This window comes from Amblyomma americanum, chromosome 2 (genome assembly GCF_052857255.1).
Source record: "Amblyomma americanum isolate KBUSLIRL-KWMA chromosome 2, ASM5285725v1, whole genome shotgun sequence".
NCBI lineage: Eukaryota > Metazoa > Arthropoda > Arachnida > Ixodida > Ixodidae > Amblyomma > Amblyomma americanum.
Genome location: NC_135498.1, coordinates 57,334,018 through 57,350,082, shown reverse-complemented (window position 1 = coordinate 57,350,082; position 16,065 = coordinate 57,334,018). Strand labels below are relative to the sequence as shown.

Genomic DNA, 16,065 nt, shown 5'->3' with positions numbered 1-16,065 from the left:
TTCCTCGTAATCGTTGTCCATAATGATAAAAGATCTTGTATAAATCTACATATTCTTACCACCCTAGTTCTCCTTTGACTTTTTTCCGTAATTCCTATCACACTCTCCAACGCAATTGTGTCTAGTGCAGGTCAAACACAGGACTCAAGGAAATATCCAAGTTTTTGCTGGTAAATACCCTTGTCCCAAGTAGCAAGTGCGCAGCGCAGGTACACATCCAGCAATTCTAAAATGCGCTCACGTTCACTCCAGAACTGTTCTGAAAAAAAAATAGTACCGAACCTCTTGACCTATTGTTATTGTGTGTTCAACACAAAATAACAATTATTCACGCAGTAGAGTAAAAAATTAATTTGATCTCGATTGAAAACTGCAACACATATAAGTTTTCATGCTCGCACAAGTAATCAACAATCATTGTACAATTTTTAACAAGATATGCACTATCACTTTCAGGTGCTGTCAATTTCTTTTGCAAAAAGAAAGTACTAGACATTTCTGCTGTGTCTCACTTTCTCAGATGAAACTACGAAGCGGACATTGATCTTTATATGTTTTCTCGGAAAATAAGTTGTGTAAGCAACGTTTACTTTTACCTTGAATTTGCTTGGCAAGGCTATGCAAGGCTAACCGTTTACATATTTTGTTGGCCATTGCCTTTGGTTTTTGAACCTTTTAAGGCGACCGCTTATAAATGCGAATTTTAAATTGATAGTTTCCTGATACCCTGAGGAGCGGCTAACAATAACTTCGCTGAAGGAATGATCTCTACATGTATATTATCAATACCAGCAAATATGCCTCATATCTGTGTGATGACCCCCTATAATGCGCAGGTCCACACGGGACGGAGAGGCAAAGAGACACCGTATGGCTCAGTTTAAACAAACAGATATATTAAATAATTACACATGATTAAGATTATACATCAGAGGCTGGGGCGTCCGAGCTTACGTGCCGACGACTTCATGGGGACGATGGAGGGGCTCCGGAGTTGATCTCGAACGGTTGCTGGCAGAAGCTGCACGCCGTCGGGCTTCGGAGCTGAAGGCCCCCTTGGCGAACGATGTCGTCCTGAGCGTCGCTTCTTCGGTACTCCCTGTCGATTTTTATATCCTCTTATCCCCACACTCCCTACGGTGAGGACGCCCACGGGGGGGGGGGGCTAGGGCTTTCACTTGGGCGCACAAACACACCGCCGCACTTATGGTCTCGCCCCCCTCACGTGTTGAGTCCAGGGAAAGAAGGTTGTCTTCGAGGTAGCGCATAGCGTCGGCTGTGGTAAGGCGCGCTCTGGCCCGCTGTCGGTTCCCGCGGGTCACCGGCCTCCGTTCTCCATCAAATGACACTCGCCCCTCAAGGCCGGAACGCGAGGTCACTAAAAGGCCGGGAAAGTGGTCCCTTGTCCTGGGATGTGCTCGGGAGGGTTGATTGATGATGCCCACCGTCTTGCCACGGGGCCAGGCCCGTCGAAACGAAACCGCCCTGGAACGGGCACGGCAATTGGGGAGGATAAAGCCCGTCTCCCCGCGGCGGCGGCGTTCGACTCGTGCCGACACTATGGAAACGGGGTCCGGTTGGGCTTAAACCCCTTCGTTCTGGTCGTCACTCTCAACGAGTATGGCTCGGTAATTGATGATGCCGCTGTCATCTGGGTCGTCTCCGTGCGGTCCACGGCGGCAGGCCCAAAAGCAATCTCACTCGAGTTGCTTGCAGCCATATACAGTAGAAACATGAAAGGGGGTCCGGTTGTGCTTTCGCCGCCACTGGGGGCTCCGTCTACGCCTCGCCGTCGAACGGGGACCCTCGTAGCACACACAAGGAACGTCACACATGGTTGTTGCATGGAATTGTTGATAGATACGGGGTCAAAGGTGACATTGCTTAAGGAGAGCAGTTTAAACACGCTTCGAAGGAAGGGGTACCGCGAGGTGTTGGAAGCGTCTGGTGGTATGGGGGGATAAGAGGATATAAAAATCGACAGGGAGTACCGAAGAAGCGACGCTCAGGACGACATCGTTCGCTAAGGGGGCCTTCAGCGCCGAAGCCCGACGGCGTGCAGCTTCTGCCAGCAACCGTTCGAGATCAACTCCGGAGCCCCTCCATCGTCCCCATGAAGTCGTCGGCACGTAAGCTCGGACGCCCCAGCCTCTGATGTATAATCTTAATCATGTGTAATTATTGAATATATCTGTTTGTTTAAACTGAGCCATACGGTGTCTCTTTGCCTCTCCGTCCCGTGTGGACCTGCGCATTATGGGGGTCATCACACTGGTGTCAGAAGTGGGGTTCAGCTGTCGGCTAGCAAAAGCAACGGGATGTTCTTTGCCCTCGATAACCTGAGATAGCACGGCACCAACTGCGAACTTTGACGCATCTGTGGCCATAACGAAGGGCAAATTAAAATCTGGGTGGCGCAACAGCGGTGCACTCATTAGCTTCCTTTTCAGGGCCCCAAAAGCATCCTCCGCGTTTTCGTCCCCGCGAAAGGCGACATTTTTGGCTGTTAAGGCGGTGAGCGGCTTAGCGAGCTTGGCGAACTCCTCTATGTGCCTTCGGTAGTAACCGATCAGGCCGAGAAACTGCCGGACCTGGCGGACGCTAGTCGGGGATGGAAAATCCGAGACACAACTTAGTTTCTCAGGGTCCGGTCGCACGCCGTCAGCTGAAACAATGTGCCCGAGGTATTTCACCTCGTTTTTGAGGAATTGGCACTTAGAGGGCTTCAGCTTGAGACCCGCTCCTCTTAGTCGCACCAAAACCTGCTCAATATCGCGCAAATGGTTCTCAAAACTCTCACTGTATATGATTATGTCATCCATATACACGAAGCACAGCCTCCCCAGAAGACCTGCCAGGATAACATCAGCGGTTCTCTGCCAGACAGCAGGGCTGTTGGCCAGACCCATCGGCATTCTTTTCCATTCATAGTGCCCTGAGGGCGTGTTGAATGCCGTTTTCTCGGCATCTGCCGGATCCATTGCTATCTGCCAGAATCCCGCCGCCATGTCCACTACCGTGAAGTACCTGGCAGAGCCCAGCTGAGAAAGCGTCTCCTGTATATTGGGGATGGGGTATGGATCGATGCGAGTTACGGCATTTAGTTTGCGGTAGTCCACTACCAATCGATACGAGCCATCTGGCTTTTCCACCAATAGTGCTGGTGCTCCCCAGGGTGACTTTGAGTGTTCGACAATGCCGCGATCAATCAGGTCCTGCACCTGCCGCTCCATCTCCTCACGTTGGGAGTAAGGAATCCTGTACGCACGCTGGTAAACGGGCGATGAAGTGCCGGTTTCTATCCTGTGCTTTATAACGCCACAGCAGCCCAAATCCAGGTTGGACGCGGCGAATACCTCCGAGTAGTCGTTCAGCAAACCATCCAGAGCCTCCCTCTCCCTGGATTTTACGTGAGAAAGATCGAACGACACCTTTGGAGCAGCCGAAGGACTAGCATGCTCTGCAGTTGCGAGTACCGTATCGGTGGGCTCACGTTTCTCTATCGCAGGGGTGAAGAAAGCCAATGTTTTGTTCTTGGGAAGGCTCAGTGGCTGCTGGCTACAGTTAACCACCCGTAGGGGCACTCTGTGGGCGTCATTAACTGTCACGAGGCACGCGGCTGCCTTCAGGCCATTGCTGAGAGAGTCGACCGGCTCAAGCACTCCCACGTCGCCGCTCTCTACATCTGAAGGCACAAACGCGTACAAAATGTGCTCCGACCAAGGAAGGACGACCGCCTCATCGACCAGCCTGACGTCAACCCGCGAATATACCTTCTCCAATGATCCCACTGTTTGACGGGTGTCAATATCGGTAATGCGAATCTCAGCCCCTCTCCTGTTCAAAAACAGAACTTTTGAGCCGCCCACATTAACCTCTTCTTCAGAGAATGAGACTACTACCTTCCCTTTTCTCAAAAAATCCTGCCCTAATATACCTGACACTCCGTTTGGCAGAGACACCGTGTCCGGGCATACGTAGCAGGGGTGCTCCAATGCAATTCCGCCGAGAGAGAAGTGTAACCGGTAGAGTCCACTTATGCCAAGAGGATCCCCCGTTATGCCTACAAATTTGGTTGCCATACCACCAGACACTTCCAACAACTCGCGGTCCCCCTTCCTTCGAAGCGTGTTTAAACTGCTCTCCTTAAGCAATGTCACCTTTGACCCCGTATCTATCAACAATTCCATGCAACAACCATTTAACTTGCAACGCACAACAGGGCATGCCTCGTCGGCCACGCAAACCACCACCACCTCATCATCCACTGCTCCCTCCCCATGCTCCTCAGGATGGGGAGGACTATCTAGTTTTTTGTCTCGGTATCTGGAGCCCCGCTGTAGGCTTGCTTAGGGCGTGTCTCGCCTGCTTCTCTTTGTGGCTCCCCATGGCGCACGTTTTGGCAAAACCTGGCGATGTGTCCGCGACCCTGGCAAGCGAAGCATACGATTTCTTCAAAATCTCGCGTACCGCGCCTGTAGCTTTGTGGCGGTCTCCTGTTTCCAGCGAATGGGCGCTGTTGAGCGCGCGCTTCCACCTGGCGTTCCACCTGCTGAGATAGCAGCTGTTCTAAGCGATCTAACCGCTCTGTCAAGAGAGCAACCTCAGGGTTGAGCACCGCTCTCTCTATGACGCGTACTCTCGCTGCGGCTGTCGTTAACGCCTCATTTCGTTCCTCATCCAATGCGGCCGCCACGGCTTGGTCGAAATTGCTCGGCTTGCGCGAGAGCACGAACCGGCGCACGGTGTCTTGCAGACCGGTCACGAACAAAGCGGTAATTTGCTCTTTAAGTAGATCCTCCGCGTATTTCTTCCTCAGCTGGTCCCCTTCCTCCTCCCTGCTTAACGTATCGCGTGCTAGGCGCTGAAGCCGCGACGCAAACGTTCGCACGTCCTCCCCTACCATCTGTCCGGCGTCACGGAACCTCTGTACCCGCACGTGACGTGGTTCAGTGTCGAAATGCTCGAACGCGAGCGTCTTAAATTCCGCAAATGATTTTGTGGATTTTACCTTTTCGTCTCGCCATGCAAAATCATGAGCAGCTCCTGCCATCTTACACCTCGCCATTCCCAGCATTTGAGCATCGGACCATCCCCCCATTTTCCCAATCTCTTCTAGCATGGAAAAGAAATCGCAGATTGGAACCCCTGTCTTATCTCCCGTAAACGTCGGAATGACGCTTCCTAATGCCAGCATGCTTGCTCCGAGCGACGGCTGTGGAGTGGGAGCTCCCTCAAATATAGACATTTTTTTTTTCACTCAAGCCCTTCGGTGCCTCAAGCCTCTCAAATGGGGGTAAAAGTCCCACAATCAGTCCCGTGATTCCCTTTTGATTACAATTTTGAAGTCATGAATGTCGCAGCATTCAGAGGACATTTGCCTTTGAGACCCCACTTCTGACACCAGTGTGATGACCCCCCATAATGCGCAGGTCCACACGGGACGGAGAGGCAAAGAGACACCGTATCGCTCAGTTTAAACAAGCAGATATATTCAATAATTACACATGATTAAGATTATACATCAGAGGCTGGGGCGTCCGAGCTTACGTGCCGACGACTTCATGGGGACGATGGAGGGGCTCCGGAGTTGATCTCGAACGGTTGCTGGCAGAAGCTGCACGCCGTCGGGCTTCGGCGCCCGACGGCCCCCTTGGCGAATGATGTCGTCCTGAGCGTCGCTTCTTCGGTACTCCCTGTCGATTTTTATATCCTCTTATCCCCACACTCCCTAGGGTGAGGACGCCCACGCCAGAAGGGGGGGGGGCTAGGGCTTTCACTTGGGCGCACAAACACACCGCCGCACTTATGGTCTCGCCCCTCTCACGTGTTGAGTCCGAGAGAAAGAAGGTTGTCTTCGAGGTAGCGCATAGCGTCGGCTGTGGTAAGGCGCGCTCTGGCCCGCTGTCGGTTCCCGCGGGTCACCGGCCTCCGTTCTCCATCAAATGACACTCGCCCCTCAAGGCCGAAACGCGAGGTCACTAAAAGGCCGGGAAAGTGGTTCCTTGTCTTGGGATGTGCTCGGGAGGGTTGATTGATGATGCCCACCGTCTTGCCACGGGGCCAGGCCCGCCGAAACGAGGCCGCCCTGGAACGGCCACGGCAATTGGGGAGGATAAAGCCCGTCTCCCCGCGGCGGCGGCGGCGGCGGCGGCGGCGGCGTTCGACTCGTGCCGACACTATGGAAAGGGGGTCCGGTTGGGCTTAAACCCCTTCGTTCTGGTCGTCACTCTCAACGAGTATGGCTCGGTAATTGGTGATGCCGCTGTCATCTGGGTCGTCTCCGTGCGGTCCACGGCGGCAGGCCCAAAAGCAATCTCACTCAAGTTGCTTGCAGCCATATACAGTAGAAACATGAAAGGGGGTCCGGTTGTGCTTTCGCCGCCACTGGGGGCTCCGTCTACGCCGCGCCGTCGAACGGGGACCCTCGTAGCACACACAAGGAACGTCACATCTGTCATGCTGACATTGTGGTCACTTACGAAGATTGGGTTAAAAGTAGCCCATTACCCCTTTCAGGGAACAGAAAAGTATTTATTTTCAACAAAGACTACTTTTGTACTGCTTGAACTTATCATCATTTTGGAGTTTGCATGCACTACGCTTCTTTGCGAAAAGCAGAAAAACACTCGATGCTCAGAGGAACAAGACAAGTTTTTCAATGATATGTGCTTGCTTTTAAGCACCCGGGGCATCTGCACCTGGATAGGACTCGCTTTGCGTAATACTCACGGCCTATGAAGAGCATTTCGTTTACGACATCCACTATTTTCTGTCCGCTTTGGTGTCCTCTATTGTTCTTTAGAAACGCGCCGATATCTTTGCATTTTTCTGAATTTTTTGCCGTTAATGAGTGGATGTCCCAAAAGCAGCCGAAACAACGCGTTCTTCGCGACTAACATACCGGTACCGGCGAAACTCACCAACTGCAGCGCCCCCCAGCATGTAATAAAATATTCAAACCAGCCCCTCTTCGAATGTCGAACTAACTGAAAGCTGTTTAGTCGCAGATCAAAATGGTCCACACCACTCATCCATTAGTTGTAGTCGGATACTAGTTTTGGGCGTGTAACTCCTACCACGGGCCCGTTTGTGAGCCATAGAAGTCTGCCATACAAAACCAATAGGGAACGCTTTTGCCGATAGCAAAAACGTTAATTACAAAAAAATTCAAACCTGCCAACGGGAGACGTGCGGGTGTATTGACTGCTGTAGTAAAATCTTACAATGTATGAAAAAATTGCGTTCAACTCTTTTCTGTTCAAAAATTGTTTTGTCCAGGATTGTTGGGTATGAAGCCCTGACCTAATTTTAGGCAGATGCCTACTTTTTTTCAAGGCACCGTAGATGCACCATCTCTATATATGAGCAGAAATTAGATGCAGAAAATGCGTTTATAACTCTTTATATGGCACCTATAAATGCCTATTTTGGGTGTTAGTGCCTCCATATGCTTATAATATTTATTTACCCAAACTGGAATCATACAAACCAAGCAGAGAGCAACATTTTAAGAAACAAATTAAGAACAACCACATCACAAATCCAGCGCTCTGAAGCAATGAACAGTGGAGACAGGAATAGGATCTACGGGCAACACTGCGGCCAACATCAACTTGACAGATAGCATAAAACACTTTCGTCAAAAGCAGCAACATCACGCGCCGAAAACACATCTGCAAGCAGTGCAGTACACGCTGTGACGGTCGAAGGGAAAAATGAGTATTTGAATGTGTTGGTCCACGCCAAGTATGCGGAAAGGTGATATCTGTGGCAACTGCGAGTCTGTCGTGTGGATCGGGAAATTGGGTAGAGAGCAGGACTACTAATAAAATGGCTGAACTACTGCGACTAAAGGAATTTTAGTCTTGCAAGCTCTCTCCTGTTTTCTAATGTCGATATGTTGTTGGTAGCCGTCAGAAGGGAAGGAGACTAGAGCTATGGTAACCTTTAAAGATAAATCGGACGGCTTTTCTCTGGACCCATCCGGGTTCCGTTATGTCTTTCAGTGCGAAAACACTATTCCTATGAGGAAACCCCAAGCAACATATTTCAATGTTTGTGGGTATGTGCCAAATGAAATAAATAAATCAATATAAATCAAAATAAATATTTGCGAATGGGATTGGGACCAGCGGCGGCGGAACAGATGAGCTTCGCTGGTAGCTGCGCGAGGACTCTAGGCTTTCGCCACAGTTTCTTTTTTGTTATTTTTGCATGGAAAGAGTGCCGAAAACAAAACTCTGATTATTCTCACGCCACAAAAGACCAGGCTGTGTAATACGAGCCCACCATACTCCCGCACGTCCCTGCCTTCCGAAACATCAAACGTCTGGGAGACACACATGCGTCTAGAAAGAGGTGTCAGGCAGACGGCTACGCACTGTTCGCGAAAAAAAAGATTGCGATGACCGCGCACCCGCCGCGGTGGCGCAGTGGTTAGGGCGCTCGACTACTGATCCGGAGTTCCCGGGTTCGAACCCGATCGCTGCGGCTGCGTTTTTATGGAGGGAAAACGCTAAGGCGCCCGTGTGCTGTGCGATGTCAGTGCACGTTAAAGATACCCAGGTGGTCGAAATTATTCCGGAGCCCTCCACTACGGCACCTCTCTCTTCCTTTCTTCTTTCACTCCCACCTTTATCCCTTCCCTTACGGCGTGGTTCAGGTGTCCAAGGATATATGAGACAGATACTGCGCCATTTCCTTTCCCCAAAAACTTATTATTATTATTATTAATATTATTATTATTATTATTATTATTATTATTATTATTATTATTATTATTATTATTATTATTATTATTATTATTATTATTATTATTATTATTATTATTATGAGCGCGATCATTCGCCGTGGTGGTCTATCATATCATATGGCTCTTCCAAAGACTAAACAGTACCATCAACGTTAGTAGATCACATTGCAGAACACCGTTTTTCTCAACCGTAAAAAGCGGATACTGTATGGTCTGCTTTTATTGTCTTTTTTTAAGTGTCCGCTGTAATATGTCCCAGAAGACTATAGCATCATTGCACCAAATAAAACAATGGTCAATAGTTTTTGGCGCATCGCACAAGCGGAAATTCGCCGTCTATGGCAGAAACATCTCTTTTAAGAGAACCCATGTCTTGACAGGCGGCATCGATATGTGCAGCTTAAACAACACTTTTCCAGCAGATGAAAGGCACATTTGCTTAACACGTGTTAAAAAGCTGGTGTCAAGGAACTCCAGAAAAGGTTTTCTATACAACGTGATAGGAAACAAATACTCTGTAAGTACCTGAATCATCTGCCTTTTTGAGAGGCTATACAGGTAAGGTAAAGAGAAGCCCACTGGGAGCAAATTGATGGTATCAGCATCCCATAAATAAAAAAAACACAGGCTAACAAATCAGATGAAACGTAAATCCTGACCAGCTGAGCTCTAGAGGAGCGCTGAAACTGAGTAAAATGAATATTGTGGTACTTATCTTGTCCAACACCTGCCACATTATATAAGCATGCCAAATCAGTAAGTAAAACAGGATTAGGGTAATAACGCTTACTTAATAGCTCTCGGACTTACTCCCTGCTAGGCTATCGCCACAGCCGAACATGCCTCATGTTAAACTACAACACACTCTCGCGTTTTGCATTACACATCGTTTCCTTCATCAGATCATACTACCATAAAACTAATATTCGCGCTTTGAGCTATGGGGCGGCAGTAACCGAGAGATGTGCGCTGCATGCATTAGCATAGACAACGCTGTGGCAAAACACGGCACTAGAGCAATAGGCGTTGGCGTTGACAACGTTGCTGCAGAAATGCGGACTGGAGAATAGGGCACCGGTGCACATTGGGTAAATTGGCATTCACGATGAAAAAGTTGAAGGCGAACATAATGGCTCCCTAGGTCAGCGGTCACCTCAATCGCGCTTTCAGGTACTTAGCGGTTGTGTCCTCGTACAAAAAACTGTGCTCTCCCACAATATTTTGAGCTTAGCGATGCTCAACCACCACGAATTTTTTAACGAAAGGCTCCCATGCCATACAAATGTGCTCTCGTTTCGGACGTTTAAGTTCAGACGCAGCTTGCTTTAATTTGTGCTTTAAAAGCGAAATACCTTTTGAAGCTTACGAGCCAATATTGATTATGTGATTCCATTATTTTCTATATACCAAATCCTTCACCAAAACACGGCACCAAATAAAGCGTCATATATAGCACCAAGGCGTTCATTGTTTGTTTTTAGTTTTAACTTAGGCTAATTCTGGCGCTAAACATAGAACATCTCGTCTTTTATTAAATGCGTTAGAAATTTTATAGGTTGTATCGCATTTTATTGCATAGTTTGAGGCGCGTCGAAAGTGTTTTAAACTTGTTGGTAACTTCAGTACCAAATATTCCTGGTGGCAGAACTCGACCGCCCCCTTTCCTCTGACGAACGAATTAACTTGCATGAAATGTTGCGGAACTCCCTTAAAGAAACTGCTTCTAAGGTTTGCACCTTTGTAACGACCCCTAATCATCCCTTTCCCTTTTTTTTCGGCAGGTGTAGCGCACCGATGTTCACATCTGATATCGACTGCACTTCAGCTAAAATTTATCGTGCCTATTTTACTCTGATCGAGGTTTAAAATGTACTTTGAAGTTCAAGTTTTTAGTGCCTAAAGGTGCATTTTTGGTGTCTAAAAATGCGGTCTCCAGTAAAAATCTTTAAAAAATAGTCGAAATTGTGTTGCAGATAAGCGCAGTTTTCTGCATAAAATTCTTCATTTAACTGAAAAGTTGTTGCACTTATTGTATTGATTTCTCTACACGAACATGGTTCCAATTAGGTGGGACATTTTTAAAGTTCTACAAGTTTTAGTTACTAGTTGCAACCTATGCGCATTCAGGTTAACAGTGTCATTGATGAAACTCTGTCGATCTGCAACATTTTTCTTATACAGCTGTGTTTTTAAGCTTGTCTTTTTTCGGGAGAAGACAGGTTCGCTTTGGCATATCTTCCTGCCACTGGCAATAACTGAGCGGTATAGTTGGCAATCAGTGTGTCCAATGTGGTGGATGTGTGTCCACAACTAAGACGATAAGGACGGTGAATGGCTTCGCATTTTGCAGGAAATTTGGCGGGATCAACAGATGAACACCAATTTTCACGCAAGTCTTTTTCAGCTCAAACAAATCTTTCCGCTTCTTTTCCTCTGGTTTTTCAGTATTGCACAGAAATCGGTGACTGTCCTCCCGGATGCCTATGTTGGGGTGGTCTAGGGGAACATGGGCTTACAAATGGAGAGTGCTGGTGCAACACTACAAATCCGGAGCCATGAAAAATAAATGCTCTCGTTCCCAGATGATCGTGTTGATTCAATTCCGCTCCTATTCAAGCTTTCATCATGTTATATTTAGGTTATTTTCAAGATATTTGTGCCAATAAAGCATTCCCGTTCGCACTTTGATTTCGGTGGCAGTTTGCTTCCTTCACTATATATAACACACATACGCACATGGATATGTATATATATATATATATATATATATATATATATATATATATATATATATATATATATATATATATATATATATATATATATATATATATATATATATATATATAGCTGTACACCCGACACCTTGCACGCGCGCGCGGTCACGTGATGGGGCGTCGCATTTTGCTGGCCTGAGATTTGCTTACCTGAGGTCTTATGGCTCAGATCACGTTATTTAGCCGCTATCTTGAAATGTGAGAGCGAACAGAGAAACGGACGCGAATCTAGAAAATGTAAGTAGTAAGAACCAACGCTCTTAAAACGATTAATCCTAACCTGCTACGCACGCTCTCTGCGTCCATTAATCAAAGTGGCATGAACAATCCACTAAACTATTCACTTCACTGTAAACAAGGCCTCCATTCTGAGAGCTGAGCCACCATCTTCTAATTCAGCTATTTAAGAATCCGTTTCCGGAGCCTCTCATAGCCTGAGTCGCTTTCGGACGATAAACCCCCTTAAACCAAACCAAGAATCCGTGTTTCGGCAATGTACTCCTATCCTCCCGGCCAGATGGCATCCCATCATACCTCACCAGGGTGTACAGGAAGCCAAGAGAAAAGCCGTTCTACGAACGCTTGAGGCGCCCCTGGCCCCCAACAATACATTGACAGCAGAAGACACAAAGAGATAGTGAAATAAATTATTACAGCCTAGTTATAACAAAGAAGGTCAAATTTCTAGCGCGCAAGCATGCACAAGTATAACAAAAAACATAGAAGGTTCTAAACGCACACACACGCGGATAAACAAGAAAGTCGTCCGGGAATGTACAATGAGGTTTTTATTACCTTTTGTAGCGATAGCTACATTACGGTAGAATTTCGAGCTGCGCCACCACCCCGTAGCTGCGCCAAGGCTTGCTGCGCCGCCACGCTGTCACGCGGTTGGTCACGTGACCAGCCACGTGGTGCGGAGCAGCTGCTGCTGCCGGCGGCGCGGCGAGCCGGCGATACCGAGCTGCAACAGCTGTGCGCATGCGCCGTGTCAAGTGGAACGAAGATAAAGAAGGAACGCCCAGCGAAACGGAGCGACGAAAGACTGGCTTTGCAATTCAACTGACCAAGTTCCACTCGGCCAGCTGTAGCTATCGCGTCACTAGAGCTAAACCACCGCCAATTTTTTTTAACCTCAAGGAGTGTTAATCTTAGAATATCAATGCCTAACCCATAGTATTCACTTAGGAGCCTTGGTAACGTATTTGGTTGCGTTTGTCTACCGCAGTTAGCACGACATTTTGGAACTTTCCAGTGTTCTGTGGTTCTTGTGGGATACGCCAGATTATTTTTAGGTGATAGCCTTTAATGGCTGATATTCGCGGTGATCGTCCGCCCGTTACATCGCCACCTAGGTCACGTGACCTTAATGTCATGAAACCTTAAGATCACCGAATGGTCTACAATTTGGGTAAAAATTGCTCAAAACCTAGGAAACGTGATGATGACGTCACATCAGACAAAAGGACGTCGAAGCAGTGTGATCCGCAGCCAAGCAACAACTGCCGACGCGTTGCGCATGCGCAGCGTGACGTCACCGCGTCCTCTGCCACGATACTCCAGCTCCTCTTCTCCTCTGTCGTGAATTCAAGCGCAGCAAATTCAAATCAGTGCAATGAGTCGCTAACGGCTTCCGCCTTGCCACAGTTAAGAGGTATCTAAATGCCTCCAAACAATTTTTGTGATAACCCTATGTGTGAAAAAAGAGAGATCGATAGATTTGCACTCAACTAGTACTGGCGAGACAGTATGTAGCGGTATAAATCGTGCGATCTGGTTACGTTAGGTAGTTCAAAAAGAGGGGCAGAAGGTTCTGTGTATTTACATTTGCAACGACACGCAAAACACTTTTTTGGATATTTAACACCCTGTAGATTTGTCGCCGTAGTTGTGCCTCAGACTAAAAAGCAGTAATGTAGGGAGGACACAAATAAAGCATTATAACAATTAGTTTGACTGATTGGGGAAGTGAATAACATTGGTAATAATAATAATAATAATTGGTTTTGGGGGAAAAGAAATGGCGCAGTATCTGTCTCATATATCGGCGGACGCCTGAACCGCGCCGTAAGGGAAGAGACAAAAGGAGGGAGTGAAAGAAGAAAGGAAGAAAGAGGTGCTGTAGTTGAGGGCTCCGGAATAATCTCCACCACCTGTGGATCTTAAACGTGCACTGACATCGCACAGCATACGGCCGCCTTAGCGTTTTTGCCTCAATTAAAACGAGGCCTCCGCTGACAGGTTCCAACCCGGGAATTCCGGATCAGTAGCCGAGCGCATTCCGGTGACAGAGCTTAACTTCTGCAATAAGTTATTCACATAGTCGTCCCATTGCAGGTTCTGTGAAAAATTAACCCCGAGCACTTTATCAAACGCAACAAGATCTATTTTTGTAATTTTTAAGATGATAGCATGGTCATTAGTAATGCGTCTGCCATTGGAATGAAAAATTACCGCCTTTTTTTTAAGTGTTTATTTTAAGGTGGTTTGTGCTAGTCCAGGTATAGTTTTTCTAGCACACTATTTGCTTCCGCCATTAAGTCAGCTTCAAAAGGGGATGAGAGAAAGGCACACGTATCATCCGCGGATATGAGTAGTCTTGAGCCCTGGGATAATATGGGTAACGTCATTTATATATAGATTAAAAAGTAATGGGCTGAGGGTGTTTCCTTGTGGCAAACCCGCAATAACCTGTTTTTTTTTTTTTGCTGCATGTCAAGTCACTTACTGAGAAAAACTGAGTTCTATTCGAAATATAACTTTTTATTATGTTCAAGGGAACACCACGGATGCCGAGATGGTATAATTTTGCAAGCAAAATTGAAGGTCTAACGTAGTCGAACTCCTGAGTGAAATACCCGAAAATTCCTGCGACCAACTGTTTAACTTCAAGTTTTTGTATTATGTGTTCTTTTTAATATAAGAGGGCAAAATCTGTTGACATGTTTTTTGAAACCATACTGTGCTTTTGTTATAGCACCATGTTTGCTGAAACCATACTGTGCTTTTGTTATACCATTGCGTTTGTCGCAGAAAGAGGATAGTCGCTTGAACAGAATCTATTCCAAGCCCTTAGCAAATACTGGGAGAATAGATATAGGCCTGTAGTTAGTATCGTCAAGACTTTCGCCTTTCATAAAGACAGGGATAAATCAATAAATACTCAAAATACAATAAATGAAAAAATATTATCGGTGAACATTGATGTGTTTTACTACGAAGTTTACGCAGAGCCCATCGTAAAATTACAGGCCTTCTCCTCTTTATTAGTGGCAATTTGGGCTAGTTGTTTTTTTGAAACAGAGGGAAAGAAGCGGAAAGAACACGTACGATTGAAGACAAACACACGCGCAGACAACCGCCAACCGAAATTTGCTTTATTTGCGTGTGGAGTAAGTACCTTCCAAAAGCAACGGAAATATTACAGAAACCACGCGGTCCTACAAACTAAAAAACAATAAGGGTCGGTCACAAAAGAAGCAAAGCAGCCACAGAAATATTCAAGGCACGACATTGGCCTAAGGAGTAAATAAAAAAAAGGGACGGACACTCTTTTGTCCGACCCTTTTAAGAGGGCTCACTCTTACTACTCGCATTCTTTTTTTAATGCCCTTACTGCTTCGTTTCATATATCAGGTGCAACGCTGTAAAAGCTAGCGCTATTGTTTGCGCTGCCTACATCCGCGATCCAAAAGTAGCGCGTTCTTTGTCGTGAGCGGAAACTTGTAAATGCTTTTCCAACAGGCTTATTACATGATATATTTGTCATGAGCTCGATTAAATGCGTTCTTATCGCTGACGACATGCGGTCGCTTTCTCGTGCCTTAGACCACTTGGCGAGAAAACCGGCGAGCACTCCGCCTTTTATTTATTTTTTTATGTAGACTACTTCCGTATTTCTCACCGCATTGCACCGGAAGTATGGAGCGGAGTACTCGCATTCGAACGTTTCTTGTCCGTTCGAGATTTCAAGATGGCGGCCGGAAATATCGTGTCAGCAAAATGTGACCCCCCGTAACGTGACCGCACGCGCGCAGTCATCGGGCCGGAGCGGCGGCCGGGTTAACCCCCTGCTGGCGTTCCGTTATCTATCTACCGTGCCACTTGGTGCCACTTGGGGCCGCCAATGGTGACAAAATTGTGGCCCACTCGCTTGGCGCAAAGGATTCAGAGTGCTTACAATGAGTCGGTGCGACTCGGCGCTCAATGTTGTTAGTCGAGTTAAAGTTTAATGTGTGCAAGGCATTCGCATCGGTGATCATTGTTCCTCGAAACTGTAATTGGGGCGACCTTAGGAGGGCTGTGGCGAACGAACCAATGGTTGCAGAGGAATTCGGGTGAAACCAAACGAATCGCCGATTCGTGATGTAGTGTACACGTTGGTATCCGAAATTGGAGAAAGCAAAAGGGGGCAAAAAATTGGCTCACGCTTTTCATTTCATTTCGCATTCGCGAATCATTTTTTAATTCTTGTTCTTTACTGCCTAGAACCACATAGCACATGTCCTAAATTTTTGTGTTAGTTCTCGACGG

At 47.1% G+C, this 16,065-nt stretch overlaps 1 long non-coding RNA gene across 2 annotated transcripts in view; it reads left to right on the top strand.

Annotated features, from left to right (window-relative positions):
• LOC144118576 (uncharacterized) overlaps positions 1 to 11,341 on the top strand; it is a 29,803-nt gene extending 18,462 nt beyond the window's left edge. Inside the window, exon 3 of one of the 2 annotated variants that reach the window (XR_013312048.1) lies at positions 11,201 to 11,341. This is a non-coding gene — a long non-coding RNA (uncharacterized LOC144118576). Of the gene's footprint in view, positions 1 to 456; positions 488 to 11,200 lie in introns of those variants that run through there. The other variant, XR_013312049.1, reaches the window with a different exon arrangement.
• Positions 11,342 to 16,065: the final 4,724 nt, after the last annotated feature.